Raw genomic sequence first — 8,835 nt, forward strand, 5'->3', positions numbered from 1 at the left:
GTCAAAGACGGGCATTCAATTTGTGGGAGTTCGACCCGGCTAAGCACCAGACGCTGCGAGAGCTCTTCGACACGATGCACCAAGACATTTGGGGTGCTGTTCAAGTCCGCCGAGGTACCTCCTCCCCTTACCGAGGATCGCGGACTTAGCGCGAAGCGCCATGCCAATCCGGTAAGCTCCTTGCATCTCATAAGATGTTCCTTTCCCCAGTATAATCATATGAGGGATCTAAGCCTCCACGCCATTTAACAGGACTGGGTCGCGACAGCGGAGAGGATTGATTGTCCGGCCCCACTGCCCGAAGATCTAGCAAGGGCTCTCCTAATGGAGATGCTGGTTCCGGCGCCCTATGAGGCGCCGGAGAAGAAGGCCACGGGGACCAGGAAAGGTCTCCGGTGCAAGGTTGTATCGGACTCATTGTCCGATAACACCGAGGTGCCCTCCTCCCACGAAAACGAGGAGGAGGAAGAGGAAAGTTATCCCCCCCAGCCAGGGGAGACAAGAAAAGGAAGGCCGCCCCGTCAGGGGAGGCCGAAGGGTCCAAGAAGGGAAGGACCCTCCTTCCGGACTGCTCCACAGCGGCCGCTTTTAGCGATGAGGAGTGGTTACCCAGGGACAAGCCCCTGGCGAAGTCGTAAGTATCCGGATACCATAATAGTGCTTGGTATGTTATATTTTATTACTTCTTATCATGCCGAACATGATCATGCAGTCCATCCAAAGCCCATATCGACGTATCCTCTTCGGATGAGTCTTTGGGCCCGTCAGAGATGAACAACGATTCACTCCCGACCGCCTCCTCCCCCCGCCCTATGGACGACGTCGAGGTGTTGTCTCAAAGGGCATTGAACCAAGGGGAGACAGTTCCGGAGGCGCCCCAAGGCGATATTCCAGGCGCTGGGCGCACGAGGGGCAAGACTCCCATGGGCCCTAATGCCGGGGGCAGCAAGTCTAGCCCCCAGCTGAATACTGCGCCGGAACCTCCAGTGATTCTGGATTCTGTCAGGCGACCCCTCGCCAAGGGGGCAAGCCCTCTGTGCCGATGGCCTCTGTCCATCCAGAGGCATCAGACAATTTGCTGGAAGCGCTTCGCGGCACTTCCAACGAAGAGCACCGCACTATCATGAGTGCGGTGGTCAAGAAGGTTCGGTCCGCCAAAAGCGGACTGACTGAATCCTGTGCCAGCCTCCTAATAGGCTTTGAGGTAAGTAATCAAATTATGAGAAAATGTTACAGCATAGACAGTAGCCCCTGATGCTCTGTTTGGTGTTCGCAAAGAAAGGCCGAACAGAGGATCAAAATAATAATCACAGGAGTCTAATCAGAATATGTCTATGTGAATAAGCAGGCTTCGCTGCTGGCCACTGCCGCTCGCACGACGGAGGTCGCCGCACTGAAGCGGGACCTTGAGCAGTCCGAGGAAGAGCTAGGCCTTACCAAGAGGCAGCTCGAAGATAACAAAGGTAAGTAATACCCCGTCTGTTTATTGATAAAGAAAAAGGAAGGTGGTTGTTAGATCACAGGATCGTCATGAATTTTGCTAGGGGCCACGACCGAAGTGGCGGCCCTAAAGAAGGCGCTGTCCGAGGCCGAAAGCAAAGTGGCCAAGGAGCGTGCCGAGCGCGAGAAGCAAGAGGCCCGAGTCAGCGAGGTTTAGCAAGAGCTCCAGGAGTTTGTCGAGAAATACGAGTCCTTGGAGCGTGACTCGAAGACGCAAGGGTCCGAGCTTGCGAAGGCCCTCGAGAATGCACAGAACGCCAAGGCCGAAGCCCAAAAGGCCCTCCAGGAAATTGAGGCGGTCAAGAAGATAGCGGCGGGTAAGGCATTCATTATGCAAAGCAAGCATGTGAAGGAAACTTTCCTTTTACTTACCCGAATTCGAATCTCTCGAGGAGCGTTCGCAGATCTACCCAGCAGTGTGTCGGATGCCGCGGAGTACTACCGGGCCGAGGAAGGGAGCTCGACGGAGAAGTTGTTCTGGTCTCAGTATACTGGGACCGAACATCCGATGCCCTTGAGCGACCAGTTGAAGAAACTGGTCGAGCTTCACAAGGCGGCCAAACTGGCCATGAAGGGTCTCATAGTCCGGATGTGGCCTGGCGAGCCCCTGCCTGGCAGCTATTTTGGCCTGGTAAGGCGGCTTGTGAACGCCTTCCCACGGTTTGAAGTCATAAAGCGATCCGTCTGCATTGAGGGTGCACGCAGGGCATTTGCCCGAGCGAAAGTGCACTGGGCGAAGATGGACGCCGAAAAGCTGGTGAAGGAGGGGCCGCCGGAGGGCAAGTTGCATCGCCACCCCGAAAAGTATTATGACAGTGTCCTGAAGGGTGCTCGCCTTGTGGCAGAGGAATGTGCTAAGGATGTAATATTTGAATGAATGTACTCATGTGATCCTGTAATATGAAATGAGTTCATGTGCGCTATGTAATGCTTGTTAATTTAAAATATTACCTTATGTGCGGCCGTTTTATAGAATTTGAGAGTTGGCGAGTCGTCGGCTTCTGCCCCCATGTAACTAGTACTAAGGTGTTCGGGATAAACCTGATCACTCTTTATCCTAGTTTTGGGTCCTTCGAAGGAGGTGTTCAACACAACGAACCAGGCAATCGGACTATAAAGCTTTATCACTCTCACTTAGCCATAGAAGTCTACAATTTTAAATTTTGGTGAAGCCCCTAGTATTCGGAAGGCCGAACTTGGGGCGCTATGTACGCCTAAATCGGACAAGGCCGACTCCTCGCCCGAAGCGGAAAAAATCTTTTAAGGATTTGAGACCTCTCGAACAGCGACCATCTCTTGCCGCATCATGACAGTTAGTTTTCGGCTTTCTCTACTGAGGTGCTCATCTGGAAGAACCGGGACACAATCGCAGTAGTCCTCCCAGTGCTACCTTAGCCGATATAGCGGAACGTAAGGTACCAAAACATGGGAGCCGGGCAAACCCAACTATTGACCCAAGACATGATTCAGAGCTGATGCATATAATGCTATAAGTTCGGGGTGCCGCACTGTCAAAAGTGTTCGGAATTTTCATGCCGTGTTATGGGGTACACCGAAGCCCCTGGCGCACTGGTCGTATCAGAATGTACGGGTGCAATTTGTCGTAAATAAGCAGACAAGGAAAAAAGATGAACGAATGCAATAATGAGTTAATGTTGTACATTGTTATTTAAATGATACGTCAAAGCGTATGCACACAAATAGTGCAATAAGTAAAAAAATAGAACTATTTGACATGTCCTATCCAAGGGCAAGCTGTGTGTGGGTGTGCAAAATAGGTATATCGATCGTTATTAGAGACCACCTAGGGATTCCCTTGTACGTCAAAGCTTCTTGCTTCCTTGGTGTTTCCTTCCTGTGACGGGTCCGATAATCAGACGATCGGAGAGGGCCTTCCGAGAATAGGGGCCTGAAAGGAAGAAAATGTTAAAGGTATACGGGTCCTGAAGCGGTTGAGCCGCATTGTGGGCCATGCCTCCGCCTACGCCCATGGTATCTTGAGTGTGTAATTATGTACGCGCGGCGCAAATTTTGCCGCTTGCGTGGGACTAGGACGGAGGCCTAATTGCTAGGCGAGCTCCGAACGTGCCTGGCGATCCTCTTGCAGGGTACTCTGAACTCGCTTGAAGGTGTCCGGGGTCTTTTTCGCCGAATTGGCGGTTTGCCTCATAAGGCTGCCTTGCGCTTCTACTGCGAGGGCCGCAATGTGCTCCTCCATGCGGAGCGAGCGTTCTGTGTTTCCATTAACTGGTATAACCCCGCGAGGTCCTGGCATTTTGAGCTTGAGGTATGCATAATGCGGTACCGCATTGAATCTGGCAAATGCGGTTCGCCCGAGCAGTGCGTGATAGCCACTGCGGAAGGGAACGATATCGAAGATTAACTCCTCGCTTCGGAAGTTGTCCAGAGATCCGAAGACCACTTCTAGTGTGATTGAGCCCGTGCAACATGCCTCTACACCTGGGATGACACCTTTAAAGGTGGTTTTGGTGGGTTTGATCCTCGAGGGGTCTATACCCATTTTGTGTACTATGTCCTGATAGAGCAGGTTCAGGCTGCTACCACCATCCATGAGGACTCGAGTTAGGTGAAATCCATCAATGATGGGGTCAAGGACCAATGCGGCAGAACCGCCATGACGGATACTAGTGGGGTGGTCCCTGCGATCGAAGGTGATCGGACAAGAAGACCATGGGTTGAACTTTGGGGCGACTGGCTCCATCGCATAGACATCCCTCAGTGCATGCTTCCGCACCCGCTTGGGAATATGGGTTGCGTATATCATGTTTACCGTTTTCACTTGGGGAGGAAATTTCTTCTGTCCTCCTGTGTTCGGCGGCCGGTGCTCCTCCTCGTCATCGCTATGCAGCCCATTTTCCTTGTTTTCGGCATTCAACTTGCCGGCCAGTTTGAACACCCAGCATTCTCTGTTGGTGTGGTTGGCAGGTTTATCGGGGTTGCCATGAATTTGACACAAGCGATCGAGTATGCGGTCCAAGCTGGACGGGCCCGGATTGCTTTTTTTGAACGGCTTTTTCCGCTGACCGGATTTAGAGCCACTGAATCCGGCGTTAACTGCCGTGTCTTCGGTGTTGTCGCCGTTGTTGCGGCGCTTGTGTCTGTTGCGCCGTGGCCTGCCGTTGCTATCTTTGGCATCAGAGTTGCCAGGATTTCTTGATGTGTTATTGCTGCGAGCCAGCCAACTGTCCTCGCCCGCACAAAAGCGGGTCATGAGTGTAGTGAGGGCTGCCATGGACTTCGGCTTTTCTTGGCCGAGGTGTCAGGCGAGCCACTCGTCGCAGATGTTATGCTTAAATGCCGCTAAGGCCTCGACATCCGGACAGTCGACAATTTGGTTCTTTTTAGTTAGGAACCGAGTCCAGAATTTCCTGGCTGATTCCCCTAGCTATTGGGTTATGTGACTCAAGTCATCGGCATCCGGTGGTCGCACATAAGTGCCCTGGAAGTTGTCAAGGAATGCGTCCTCCAAATTCTCCCAACTGCCAATGGAGTTTGCCGGAAGGCTGTTAAGCCAATGCCGAGCAGGTCCTTTGAGTTTTAATGGGAGGTACTTGAAGGCATGTAGATCGTCACCGCGGGCCATGTGGATTTGGAGGAGGAAATCTTCAATCCATACCGCGGGGTCTGTTGTACCATCATATGATTCAATGTTCACGGGTTTAAAACCTTCAGGGAATTCATGATCCATTACTTCATTAGTGAAGCATAGGGGGTGTGCGGTGCCTCTATGCCGGGCTATATCATGATGCAGTTCATACGAGTCTTGCCTGCTGTGTTTGACCCAGCTGGATTTGCTTTTAGTATATCCGGCATGTTGGTCATCGTCATGTGTTGGGGCGCGCCCCCGTGATCTATAGATCGATCTTGCATGTCCTGCTTTGTTTTCCAATACTTCTCGCAGGTCTTGCGTGTTACCCCGGGCCTTGGTAATTTTATTTAACTGGCGACGGGGTGCGGGCTGGACTTCGGCCTGATATGCCGCTTTGTCTCGGCCACGGGGTGGCCGGTCAGCCGCATCATACGCTGGAGGCGTAGGCTTTAATGCTTCCTCCTCGAGTTGGGGTAGCAACCTGCGCTTTGGGTAACTTTTGGTTGGGCGCTCGAGTTCGTATTCCTCGGCCGCTAGGACCTCAGTCCATCTATCCGCTAGCAGATCTTTGTCAGCTTGAAGCTGTTGTTGCTTTTTCTTCAGGCCTTTCGCCGTGGCTATAAGCCGGCGCTTGAAGCGCTCTTGTTCGACGGGATCCTCAGGCACGATAAATTCTTCGTCGCCGAGGCTCACCTCGTCTTCAGAGAGAGGCATGTAATTGTCATCCTCTGATTCTCTGTCTGCTGCCTGTTCCTTAGGGCTAGCTTGCCCATCCTCCCGCTCGAGGCCTGGCTGGAGGGGATTGTCTTCGTCTTCGGCACTATCTGCAGCGTTATTGTCTCTTGTGCCGGTATCGCTGTTTTTGCTATGGCGGGGCTTAGAGCAGCGCCGATGACGCCGGTGCTTAGTTTGCTTCTCGAGGGGATTATCCTCTGTTGCCTTATTGCCATCACTTTCTTTGGGAGTGTCCACCATGTATATATCATATGATGAGGTGGCAGTCCAGCGCCCTGTGGGCGGTGGTTCCTGCTCTTCTCCTGCATCGTCGTCCATACCGTCGATGTCTTCGGAGCTGAAATCGAGCATGTCGTTTAAGTCATCGACAGTGGCTATTAAGTGGATGGTGGGTGGGGAACGAATTTTTTCGTCGTCCGCTTCCCACTCGAGCCGGACATAGTTCGGCCAAGGGCCTCCTGACAAGGAGAGAGACCTTAATGAATTCAGCACGTCGCCCAGGGGCGAGTGCTGAAAGATATCCGCGAAGGAAAACTCCATGATCGGCGCCCAATCAGATTCGATAGGCATGGACGCAGGCGGTTCGGAGCCCGTGGCCGGGGACGAATCCAAGGATCCGGCAACACAGGTCTTGTAGGAGGTGAAGTCAGTATTCGGCTCTATCGCCGCTGAGTGTGCGGCCTCCGTGGCGGGGTCCATCCACCCGTCCTCAGACGGCGCAATCTCCTCCGGATTAAGGGCCGGAGTAGCCACAGGTGTGATCTCCCGAACACCGTCAGACGACAGAGCTAAGTCATGCTCGTCGTGACTGTGCGGCGCACCTGACATAGGCTCGAATCCATCAAAGATCAAGTCTCCGCGGATGTCGGCAGTATAGTTTAAGTTTCCAAACCTGACCTGATGGCCAGGGCATAGCTCTCGATCTGCTCTAGATGGCCAAGCGAGTTGGCCCGCAGTACGAAGCCGCCGAATACGAAGATCTGTCCGGGGAGAAAAACCTCACCCTGGATCGCATCGTTGTCGATGATCGAAGGAGCCATCAAGCCTTATGATGACGGCACAATGGAACTCTCAATGAAAGCACTAATGTCGGTGTCAAAATCGGCGGATCTCGGGTAGGGGGTCCCGAACTGTGCGTCTAAGGCGGATGGTAACAGGAGGCAGGGGACATGATGTTTACCCAGGTTCGGGCCCTCTCGATGGAGGTAATACCCTACTTCCTGCTTGATTGATCTTGATAATATGAGTATTACAAGAGTTGATCTACCACGAGATCATAGAGGCTAAACCCTAGAAGCTAGCCTATGATTATGATTGTTATTGTCCTACGGACTAAACCCTCCGGTTTATATAGACACCGGAGGGGGTTAGGGTTACACAGAGTCGGTTACAAGGGAGGAGATCTAAATATCCGAATTGCCAAGCTTGCCTTCCACGCAAAGGAGAGTCCCACCCGGACACGAGACAATGTCTTCAATCTTGTATCTTCATAGTCCAACAGTTCGGCCAAAGTATATGGTCCGGCTGTCCGAGGACCCCCTAATCCAGGACTCCCTCAGTCGGGGCTCGGCCGCCCCGCTCGACCAATCCAGACACCAGAGGCGCAGGGAGTGGAGACCGACCCACTGCCCCAACCAGCGACGGCCCGGTTTCCCGCCTCCACCGCTTGCCACCCCAGGCGCATGAAGGACACGTGGCGAGCGTGCAGAACCGAGGGGACGAGTGAAGCGACCTCTCCCCACTCCGTGATCGTGGGGTGTGGACGCCTTGAAGACCGCGACCCGGCCCCATTCAGTAAATGAGCCGCGCCTCCACGCCTCCCTCTTTTTACGGGGAAGGCGCGAGCCGCCTCTTTACTGCGATGTGACGCATGCGTGCGGGAACCGCCCCACGCATGCCGCCCACATCACGCGCACCCCTCCACGTCGTGCGTTCAACGCGGGTCATGGGAAGCGCAACACACAAAAAGTTTTACCGCGGTAAAAACCGCCCCGCCTGCCCGCGCACCGTTTTGGGCCTGGCCCAACAACGTGTCGCGCTTATGTGTGGCCCAGGCCCGGGGGCTCCTGTCGGTGTACAAAAGAAGGGGCGCACCTTTGTACCCCTTTACCTGTGCACGGACAGTCGGAGCCACGCCCACGGCCGCACCAAGCAGAGCGGAGGAGGTGAACCAAGGTAAAACCAAAGCCCAAGGCAGCCAGAGCAACGCCAAGACCGAGAACGCAAAGAAGAAGAGAGGCGAATAAGGTTCCCCCGGCAAGATCCTTGCCGGGGGCAGCCTCGGCGGCCCCGGCAAGACCCTTGCCGAGGCGGCTCGCCCACACCAGCGGAGTGAGCCGCCCTCGAGCCCACTGGTTCCAACTCAACCAACCATGTTGGAACTAGGGCTCGGGAGGCACCTCCATGGTGGCATGCAGATATTTGTGAAGACAAGGAATATTCAAGATCATATGAGGATTAAAGGACAACGGCCCTCGGCAAGATCCTTGCCGAGGAAAGCCACAAGACCCCCGGCAAGATCCTTGCCGGGCCACCCGGCAAGGCCCTCACCGAGGACGCCAGCAGGGCCACTGCTAGACCCGCACCAACCAAGTCTCCGCCGCTGTTCGCATGCAGCTGCCAGCTCAACCAGCTGAGCAGGCACCTGCGTGGCAACATGCAGCTCCCAGGCCAAATCATCAAGCGCCTGCGTGGCGGCATGCAGATCTTTCTGAAGGCTCCACCACCGCGCCACCTCAGCTGCCTGCCTGCCTACATGGCACCACACGCATCGCTGGCCAAGGCGCGTGTCGAAGCGAGGAGGAGCGGCGACGGACGGGACGGGCCTCACCCCGTCCCCGATAAAGCTAGGGGACACCTCAACGGCGCATTAAATGTGTCTTGTCCTGTAATACGAGCGATAAGCTCGCAGTACTGTATGCCTTTCCACCTCCTGTGTGCCACTATGGCAGCCCCTTCTGACTATAAAAGGAGGCCCATGGCATACTGGA

This window comes from Triticum aestivum, chromosome 2D (assembly GCF_018294505.1).
Source record: "Triticum aestivum cultivar Chinese Spring chromosome 2D, IWGSC CS RefSeq v2.1, whole genome shotgun sequence".
In the NCBI taxonomy this organism is placed as follows: domain Eukaryota; kingdom Viridiplantae; phylum Streptophyta; class Magnoliopsida; order Poales; family Poaceae; genus Triticum; species Triticum aestivum.